Consider the following 11,484-nt stretch of genomic DNA (forward strand, 5'->3'; position numbering starts at 1 on the left):
ACACACACATATATAAAGACAGAGAAAGGTAGAGATAGAGGAAGTAAGAAAAAAAATTTGAGGGTACCATTATCTCTCAGTCAGTGAGAGAGAACATACTATGGTTGTAAAGTAAGCTTTATGGGGTGGGGTGGGGGATTACACACACATACACACACACACACACACACACACACACACAAACATATACACACACACACACATGTCCCTAAATAGAGTGAGTACTTTGAGCTTTATTTTTTTACAGAAGATTTCAACACTAAACCTGCAGTTCCATAGAATATTTACTAATCAAATTTTGGGGTCCTAGCAAAGCCTTATATGTGGAATTTGATAGACAGGAACCTATCAAAAGAATGATTCCTTATTTTGTGCTAGAGCAGATTTAATCCATTTCCCAGTTTAGCAGCACCTTATGAGTACCTTTTAGCAGAGTACACTCAACTGCAAGCATTCGTGCCTGTTTTAGGGTAACTTCGACCCACCAGTTATAAGGCCCTTAATAGAAACCATTTTATGTGGAATAGAATAATGTTTAGCTCATTATGATGATTATGATAATGGTGTGAAGTATTTAGCGCTATAAATACTAGCTCTTTAATTCTATTTTAGTTTCCACAAGGGTTTTATCACTAATGGAAGCTCTACTCCATAGCAATATTTGATTTTTCTTCTCTCACAATACTTGTTCTATTGTTATTCTTGGTTTTAATGCTTTTTCCTTAATGAGATTTCAGTGATTTTTCTTCTATTTTGAGGTTAACTTCCTTTGTAAGATTTTCCGCATACATTTTCATCCTGTATAAAAATGAAGATTTCCATTCTGAATGCTAGCTGAGAGCTAACACTTATCAATAGCTTCTTATCTCTCTACTGCTGCATTGTATGAACATGCTAACATGACTTTCACACAGCTAGTGAATTACATGTTAGATTAATCTACAATTACTTCTTCCCTCTGCTTCTAATCTTATAAATACTGAGCATTCATAGCGTTAGAAACTTTAATACTTCAACATGTAAAGTAGTTTTAATTAAAAAATATTTTTTTCCTAATAATAATATTAAAAGTCTTAAAAACGAGAAACTAAACAAAAACAGGCAAACTCTATTAACACCATTTCATATTTTCTTTTCATCTAATTATCTCCCCCCTCCCCCAGTTTTTTTATCTCTAATTTTCTTTTGCATTGAAAATGAAAGTTAAAGGAATTTCATTCTAAGAAGAGATAACACTTGAATTGAATGGAATATTTCAGTTATGAAAGAAAATATAACAATTGCTTCTCAGGCTTCAGATTTTGAAAATAGAAGTTTTCAAATAGAAATTAATATGCACTTAATAATTGATCTTGAAAATAAATTCTAAATATGTTGCCATATTTTGTATGTTGTTATCTTTAACTGATTAGTTTGAATCATCAGGTGAACCACATAAGATATGAGATATTGTAAAATGATTTTACAGTTTGCCTGATATCTTGTTAATTGGTTGAAAGATAAGAGAAATTAAGCATCAGCTGTGAATTAATATTGGATTTACTTTGTTTATTTAGATTTTCTCTATCTTATCATCTGTCACTAGTGATACCCTTGTAATATAATTAACTTAATGAGTAGATTATTAAAGAATTCTTACAAGCACACCTGTGTAATGTGTTAACATGTAAGCAATATCAACAAATACTTTTGTCTGGCAAATGATATAATCTTTTCATTAAATAATACTAGAAATAATGAAAGATCTACATTGTTTAGTTTCTGCTCTATTTAACAATCTAAGAATAGTTCCAGAGTGATAAACAGTTGTACAAAATGGTAAAAAATATATTATTAGTTTAGAAAATATTTAGATTCAATGAAAAAAAAAAGTTTTTTTTTGAAGATTTTGAAGTTTGATATAGGAAATTTTGCCGATAATTTTTAGCAATTTATTTCATATTTTGATATCATAATGTTCTGTGTGGTTTCTTATTTGATTTCTATAGAAGGTAGATTCATGAAGCTATCTTGGGAATATTAGGAAAGATTTTCCAAATAATGTTGTTAAATGTTAATACTTTTGAAAATTAGAACAAATATGTATACTTTTCCATTAGCAGAATGAGTACGCAAGCTGACCAGTGCAAAAGTGGTTGTTGGTTTTTAGCTCTTGGTCAAATAGACCAATGATCAGAAGCATTCTAGCTCCCATCTCTCTGCTGGTAACTTAGGCATAGTGTTTCAAAAACTAAATTATCTAATGTAACTTTTTTTTTTTATTTATTCTTTTTCATTCTTTTACTTGTTTCAGTCATTGTACTGTGGCGCTGCCAGGGCACAGGGGCTTAGTTGATCAAATCAACCCCAGTACTTTTATATTAAGTTTAGTACTTATCCTTTTGGTCTCTTTTGTAAGACTTCTAAGTTACAAAGACACAAACAGTCCAAAACTAATTGTCAAGCAGGCTGAGACAAACACACACACACACACACACACACACACACACACACACACACACACACACACACACACACACACAAATACTGGGATTCCTTTTCTTCAGGAAATCTACTGAGAAGCATTTTGTCCAGGGTGGTAACAGTTCTGTTAGCTCAGGGTAAAAGCAGTAACAACAACTATAATAATGAATACATTCACATAATCAAATCTTTAAACAAATATTCTTCTTTTACAAATATTAGAGAGAGAGGAAATGGGATGGGTGGTACTTGAGAAATCAATTCCAATCGTTTTCTAATATACCTATACAAAGAGTGTCAAGCAGTTTCACCTTGATGTTACCATGGTGACTGATCCATACAAACACAACTGTAAGGAGATCATATTCATGAGGTTAACTACATCAGGTTTCAAATCAATTTGGAAGTAAGCTTTATCAAGAATATGATATAGAAATGTTAAACATTTTTATTAGTACATCGTTGAGAAGTTTCGTGGATTATAAGACTTTTGTGTTTGTGAAGTCAACTATTACAAACCTATCAGTTTCACTAAGGCATATAAAATATTTTCTCGGATAAATGATCTATAGTTTCTAATGTCATAAACAATCGATAGTACTGCTGCAGATAGAAGTGTAGTGGTATTGATAGTAGTAATGGTGGTGTTTGTGGAGTTGATTGACTTTTGCTGTACTTGAAAGAGAAAATAAGTCTTGATAAATGAATATAGTTGAGACTGAAAGTAACATTTTTAGATTGAGTTTTTCAGAAATAATGTGTTATAATTTTTTTCTCTGTGAGAAAATAATTGTTTCCATTCATATGATTTGTTAAAATATAAAATAATCTTTCTACTATTGATATAAGTCCTAGTCAAGTACATGTGTGTGTGTGTGATTTTATTGATTCAGTCCTCATCCCATCAGAAACATTTTAAGCCTTGAGCCAATGTTAGAAATCAATATTGATTTGTTTTAACTTGATAAAAGTGCTTATTTTTGTGAGGGAAGGATTTGGTCTGTTGAATAGACTCAAGTATATGATAGCTACTAGTGTTTATTTTATCAATAGCAAACGAATAAAAGACACAGTCAATTCTTATGCGATTCAAACTTGGGATATTGAAGACTAGCACCATGTATTACACCTTTAAAAATATTACTTTTTTTTTCTCTTATTTGGTACAAAGTTATTTTTCAAAAAGAAAGATTACTTTGAAAACCCTGTATATTACTGGATTGAATGTCATTGTCCTTGAAGAGATAAATGGAATTCTGAATCCAAAGAGATGGAAGTAAATCTTGTTAGTCATTTCATCTAGCAAGCTATCATTTCTGTCAGAGAGTTTCTATATAGCCACTTAACCTACTAGAAATAGCAGTTAAATCTCCTTCTGATCACACTTCAGTGTCTTAGAAAATGAAACACTGGGTAATCCAATCTTTGGTGTACTGATTTGGATAACAATGGAACAATCATTGCTGAAATGTCTTTGATCAGCTGAAGCAATGATAGCAACAACTCAAATTCCATTACCAATTCCATTGATATCAATTCTTTTGCATTGACATTGTCTACAGTTTTTTTAGGAATGAATATGGTAGGCCTGCAACATTTGAATTTAGAAGATGAAGAGACTTAGCCATATACTTTAAAGCATTTTATCCAATAATGTACTAATTGTGTAATCTTTATTGATAACTTTAATGTTGGTAATAATTTTGTCTAGGATGATGTGTCTTATACAATTTTACTTTTGATTGAGATGGTTGACATCTCATTTGGCACTGCTTTGCCATCTTCACATTCTAATAGAAAGGAAAGCTGTTTTTTATCTTATAAGTCCTAACCACAATGTGAGAAAATCTAAAGAAAAATTCACAGAATTTTTTTTGTCATGAAATCTATTTTCATTGACATTCTACCAAATATCTAGTTTTTGGTGGTGTTGATAATGATAATGATTTCAAATTTTGGTACCAAGGCCAGGAGTTTCAGTGGGGAAACAAGTTAGTTGGTTAAATCAACCCTAGTGATTGATTATGATATTTTATTATATTGTCTCAAAAAGGTTAAAGAGCAAAGTTAGTCTGAGCAGGATTTGAACACAAAACATAAAGAGCTGGAACAAGTGCCACTGAGCATTTTTTCTGACCCTGACAATTCTGCCAGTCTACTACCTTTAAATTATTTCTAATACTGGCACAAGGCCTGGAATAGTTGGGGAAGGGTGCTAGTCAATCAAATCAACCTCAGTATTTGACTTGTACGTTGTTGACCTTGGAGGGGTGAAAGACAACATTGACCTCGGCAAGATTAGAACCCAGAATGTAATGAACCAGAAGAAATACCTTACCATTTTTTCTCTGACTCTAAAAATTTAGAGAGGAATAGTCAATAATACTAAATCTGCCACACATTGGTAATTATCCTTTCTTCTTCAGGGATTGACAAAATAATGGTAGTTCCAGTTCAATATGAACCCTCAATGCAATAGAAAAAAATATCACAAAACATTTTTATCGGGCATTCTACTGATTTTGTTATCCATCATCCCAATAGTATTAATAATATTAATTTCTAACATTAACAGATGTAATTTTAATAAGATACATCAATGGAATTTGTGTATGTGTAAATGTTACCCATCATAGCTAAGGCCAAACTGGAATACTATGTATATCACCATCATCATTATCATCATCATTTTACATCTTATTCCAATAGGATGCCACAAGTCAGGGGGTTGCATTATGCTCCAATGCCTCAGTTTTGGCACGTTTTCTACAGCTTGATACCCTTCTTAATGTTAACCTCTTTACAGAGTCCACTGGATCCCCCTTTTTTTTTTTTGTGACACCAGCACTAGTAAGGTCTCTTTTCAACTTGCACGACTTGATTGCCTAAAGAATCTCTATGGCTGAAAGGATAAAAGAAGTGAGGATTTAGGCAAAATAATGAAAGAGGGTACGGTTAGATGAGAGGAATAGCTTTATTGTTGTCTAAGGGTAGGGTTTTCTTCATACCAAAGTAAAAATTACATGTACACTCTTATAGTGTATATATCTGGAATTGACATATATCAGAATTTCAACATTTAATTCAGATATATTAGCATTTAAAGCTCCATAAATATCTCTAGTTATATTCAAATAATTGCATATTAGTGTATATTTTATTTCTTTCATACATATTTCATATTGATTGATGTAAAAATGTTTTAAACATTAACTGTAAATATATATATATATATATATATATTTTATATATATATATATATATATATATATATCAATGAGTTTGTATATGAGATGACAACAAACACAGGCATATGCACAAATACACACACAGAGACAACATGCATGCTCATGCATACATGCTGTCACTCGCACATGCATCTCTACATCAGTGCATACCAAATTAATGTTGAGGATTTGTCAGCTTTGAAGTATGTTTTCCTCACATGACTTCTGGTGTCACAGATACCGTCATTTGGAAATATTCATCTAATGTATTTCAAAGGAAAACATAATGTATACAGAAATACTAATGAAATTATTAATTGTGCAAATAGCATATTCTGAACAAGTAACCAAACAATATAAATATAAGGTATGAAAGCCTAAATAGATAAGAGAACTTAGCTATATTGTTTCTTTCCTTTTAAAATTAGCAACTAAATCTCTCTTAATTCATACACCCTATCAAAGAATACGTTGAGTATTGCCAGTACCGCCTGACTGGCCTTCGTAGGATTTTCGAGAGAGATCGTTGCCAATGCCCCTGGACTGGCTCTTGTGTGGGTGGCACATAAAATACACCATTTTGAGCGTGGCCGTTGCCAGTACCGCCTGACTGGCCTTCGTGCGGGTGACGCGTTAAAGCACCCACTACACTCTCGGAGTGGTTGGCGTTAGGAAGGGTATCCAGCTGTAGAAACTCTGCCAAATCAGATTGGAGCCTGGTGTTGCCATCTGGTTTCACCAGTCCTCAGTCAAATCGTCCAACCCATGCTAGCATGGAAAGCGGACGTTAAACGATGATGATGATTAAAAAAGTGTCAAGATCTTCATAACTTGAGAGCATTTGATCATAGGTTTGCTCATTCAAAGCTGCCTGGAGTTAAGCAACAGTAATGTATTAGAAATTCAAATAAATCTGTTTGATCAGTTAAAAGCATGTTTAAATCTGAACTGTAATGGTTTATAACATTAAAACATCTAGTTTTTTTTTTACAAAGATGCATCAATATAATTTTGTGATGTGCATGTGTCATTTAACTCTTTAACTTGAGTTAGCCAACGTGGATAAGACTGCATTGAACATTATTTACATTTACAGAATAATACATGTCAACAAGGAAACTCTACGTGGTTTCTAGCTTGTCATGCTAGAAATAGCAGTGAAATCTAAGTAAATGCTGTTTGTTTCATCAAAGGAAACTCCATTTTGAGACTTTTACGATTTAAACTTTGAGACATTATAAGTTAAAGCACAGGAAATACAACCGCTCTTCTCGACACATTCATTTTGGACAGACACTGGTCTGTTTTGGTTTACATCCCTAAATAAGTGGTTTTGACTCCCAGGTGATATGTAAATTGATGCATTTATGAAAATGTTTTGCTCCAAAACAACAAAGAGTCCACTGCAGAGTTATGCTTAGCCATCTTCTATTTTCCTCTATTGGTAACTTTTGCTGAGCTTGAGTGGGTTCCATCAATCACATGTTGGATTTTGTTCACTGGGAAATACTTGATCCAGTGCATTCCATGGATTCTAGTGTTGGACAATTTTAACATTAGAATGTTGTGGTTGACATTGTTGAAGACCTTACTGAAGTCAAGACATATCATATCAGTGTTTGATGGTTTTAAGTCTTTTGATTTTCTTGATAAGTGTCTTTTTTTGCTTTTTTGAGAGCCTAGTTCTATTTGTGCTAATGAGTTTTGTTAGAGCATGTTTTGACAACGAATTGGTGACAATATTCTGAAACCAGTACCAAGTTGCTTCAATGTCAGAGAATGTAAATGAAGGACCAGTTGATAAGCAACATATCTTGTCTAAGATCTCGTCCAGTCTTCTTTGTGAAGATTGGTGTTACTGAATGAGTATGCTGAGGTAAGAGTGACTGGTTTGGTTTTGGCATGTTGGAAACTAAGATTGAAGAGTACAATATCACAGCCACAGAGAAGAGGTTTGTTATGGACAGAGCCAGAGTGATTTGTTGATATCAGGTCTAAAACATTTCTGTCTTGTCTTGTTGGCTGAAGCACAAGTGGGGATTGGAAAAATTTATCCATGAAACTAAATAGCAATTCTCTTTCTTCTCTTTACTTGGTTTCAGTGTATTTGTATGCCAATTCACATATAGAAGGTTAAAGTCACCCCACCACGAATATGTTTTCAAAGTTGTGTTTTTGGAGAAAGAACTTGACATTTTTGAGGCACTCTGCAAAGCACTGTAGAGGTGCGTCAGAAGGCCTATAGAGACCAACTATAGTTATATCATTAGTTTTACTGCAAACTGACAGATTCATAATAACCATTGGTAAATATATCCTATGCATCCATGACAAAGGAATCATGGAGAAAAACAGCTATTTCTTTATTTCACCCAGTGTGGTCTTCATGACTGATGGGGAAATTACTTGATATTCTGCTTGGTATTCATGTGGGAGTTGTTTTAGGTGGGTACCCATTAGGATGAATAATGGGATGCATTTCTGCAATCCAATTTTCTGTGTATAGAAACTTTCACTTTTGAGTATTAAGTAATGGGTTGAGGTCTCACACATTAAGTTGGAATGTCAAAATGAAGGTTGTGTGAAATATGTGTAATATTAAAGGCTTTGATTTATGTGTATTGTTGTTCAGTGGCAGCACCGGGGACAGTTTGCATATGGAGTCATTTGCGGGGAGTAATGTTTGATTGATGATCTCTGTCTCTCTCTCTCTCTCTCTCTCTCTCTCTCTCTCTCTCTCTCTCTCTCTCTCTCTCTCTCTCTCTCTCTCTCTCTCTCTCTCTCTCTCTTTCTCACTCCCTCTCTCACACACATACACACACTTCAAGTATTTTTTTTCCAGTCAAAACAATGCAAGTTAAGAATACGGGTTGATGGTTTGTACTGTTACCTGGTATTTCAATATTTCAGGGTTTGGAGCCCTTCTCCAGGAAATCTATGGAGAAAAGGTGTTGATTACTAACTTCTTAGCTATCAGCACCTTTCCTGAAGAAGGAGTCCTAACCATAATATATTGAATTACTACTAGGTAAAAGTACTAATCATCAACCTGTATTCTTAATTTTTAACTTTCATTGGTTTGGCTTTTTAAAAAAATCAGTGATAAGAAGCTTGCTTCTCAACCACGTTTTTAGGTTCAATCCCTCTGCGTGGCACCTCGGACAAGTGTCTTCTACTATAACCACGGGCTGACCAAAGCCTTGTGAGTGGATTTGCTAAACAGAAATTGAAAGAAGCCCGATGTATATATGTGCATGTGTATTTGTCCCTCCACCATTGCTTGACAACCGTTGTTGGTGTGTTTATGTCCCCTTAACTTAGTGGTTTGGTAAAAGAGACCGATAGAATAAGTACTAGGCTTACAAAGAATAAATCCTGGGGGGTGATTTGTTTGACTAAAGGTGGTGCTCCAGCATGCCCGTAGTCAAATTACTGAAATAAGCAAAAGAATCAAAGAGTAAGAGAATATATATATGAAACAATACTTTATAAAATCACACACACACACATTCAGTCTTGCTTTGGTTCTATACACACGCATATCATTATTGTATCTTCTTTTCCATATGGCACACACACACACACACACACACACACACACACACACACACACACACACACACACACACACACACACATGCTTCAATATTCTTTATATCAATCTCATCTCTTAATTCATAATTTATTAATATTTCAGTATCTATACATTGAATCAGGGTGGAATATCTTGTGATCTAAGTTATCAGTAGAAGCGTGACTGCTGTGCTAAGTGGCTGATGAATTAATAATAAAAGATTAAAAGTTCAGTTAAAATAGGTAAACATGAAATGGTAAACATGAAATGTATGGTTTTATAGGTAATGGGGCATTTGCAAGTATTATGACATACACACAAATACTACAAAACAAAGTAGATGGAAACTCAGTTATTTAGTAAATATTTAATTTATAGGGTTGTAGTTTCAGCTTACAACATTCCATTATATCTTGTATATGAGTAATTTTATATTGGATACAGACATAGCTGAATGCTTAAGTTTACTTTGCAGTCCTGTGGTATCAAGTTTGATCCCATGGTGTGGTATCATAGATAAATCTCTTTTACCATAGCCTAGTCATGGGTTTGGTTGACCAAAGCCTTGTGAGTGAAACTGGAAACTATTTGGAAGGCTATCAACTGGATTGTGCATGTAATTCAATGGAACAGCCTTGTCACACACACTCTCATACACATTTTCCATGAGAATTACATTAAGGGAATAAAAATCTGTGGAAATCTCAGCCACTTATATGTTAACTCATTGAGTAGGCCGTTCTAGTGATCAAACAACTGGAACACTCGTTGTCCAAGCCAATAGACAGTCATGATTAATTTTGAGTCATGTAAAAGGTGAACAGTACTCAAAACTTATAGTAGAATTAATATAGTTACATATTTAATTATTGAAGTTAAATGTGTATATTGCCATTAGTCAAAATACTGCCTGACAAATCTCAGGTTAGTATAAAATTTCAATCTTCATCATCATTATCATACTTTTACATCTGCTTTCTATGCTTGATGGCTTGGAAGGGTTTCTCCACTCATCCTTTGTCATCTTGTACACATAGCAAGAAAGAAAGCTAGCCAGCTTTGTTGCTGTGTGTGTCATGTTTCTATGGTTAGATGCCTTTCCTAATACCAACCATTTTACAGTAAGTCTGTGTATTTCATCATAACATTGGCATAGAGAAATTATCATTGGTGGGGCTAAACTATCTTGTATCAGTGTCCTCTCTACCCTGTACTAGTGTTTTTATTAGGAGTTGTTGCTCTCTGAGATGGATTGCCTGCTGCAATTTTAAGTTCACATTTACACCTTTTGTTCTTTTCTTTTATTTTGCACGGAGTTTTATACAACTGGATATCCTTACAAACCATTTTACATGGACTAAGGACATTTTATCTCGTCACAGATATCGAGAGAGGAAAATCTTTCATTCTGTCATGTACTACCTCAACTTGTATCAATTCTTCTTCAGAATTGATACTCTTCTAGACATATTTCTTGTGCTGTGCAGTACCCAGTCTATACTTATCACATTTGTTTGTAACTTTCTTTGTATTTGATATGGTTTTTACATGTGCATGTCCAGCCTATTTTCAACCACTTTACATTGTGGACGTGATGCATTTTAATGTATCAGCAGCACCAGAGGAGTTGTCTGTAGCATAATTAAAGAGTTTTCTCTATCCTGTATTAGCTTCTGTGTAGAATGTACTGAACATTTTATACACGCATAATTAAGATTAATTTGAATGATCAGCTCTAGCTTATTATTCAGATTATTTTACACTGGACACTATACTTTACAAATACAAATTTGTCAAGTATGTTATGGATATTTTTTATCAACTATTGTTTTTTTTTTGTTGTTTTTTTGTATATTTAAGATATAATACTGTTTTAGCATTGATTTTTCATTGTATGTTACACTTTCAAGATGAATTCCTCTAATTTAATTTAATTATGAAAATTTTTTTCTGAAATTCTAATTTCTTTTTTTGTTTATTTCAGGTTAAACAAAATATCAATTATTATTTAGATTTTTGGATGGAATTACCAATAGCATCAGATTACTTTGTAGCATGGTAAGGATCTAATTATTTTTGTCTTTATACATTACATTATGTACATATAAACATGCACTCATACATTTATGCATTACACATACATACATACACATACATTTGTATGTGTATGCATACATACACACACACACACTCACACACACATACACACACACACACACA

At 33.4% G+C, this 11,484-nt stretch overlaps 1 protein-coding gene across 7 annotated transcripts in view; it reads left to right on the plus strand.

Annotated features, from left to right (window-relative positions):
- LOC106871599 (tyrosine-protein phosphatase Lar) overlaps positions 1-11,484 on the plus strand; it is a 586,729-nt gene that overhangs the window by 152,261 nt on the left and 422,984 nt on the right. For all 7 annotated transcript variants that reach the window (XM_052971329.1, XM_052971328.1, XM_052971334.1 and 4 more), the window contains exon 2: positions 11,249-11,322. The gene's annotated coding sequence lies outside the window, so the exon portion shown is untranslated. The remainder of the gene's footprint in view (positions 1-11,248; positions 11,323-11,484) is intronic.

This window comes from Octopus bimaculoides, chromosome 10 (assembly GCF_001194135.2).
Source record: "Octopus bimaculoides isolate UCB-OBI-ISO-001 chromosome 10, ASM119413v2, whole genome shotgun sequence".
Lineage (NCBI taxonomy): Eukaryota > Metazoa > Mollusca > Cephalopoda > Octopoda > Octopodidae > Octopus > Octopus bimaculoides.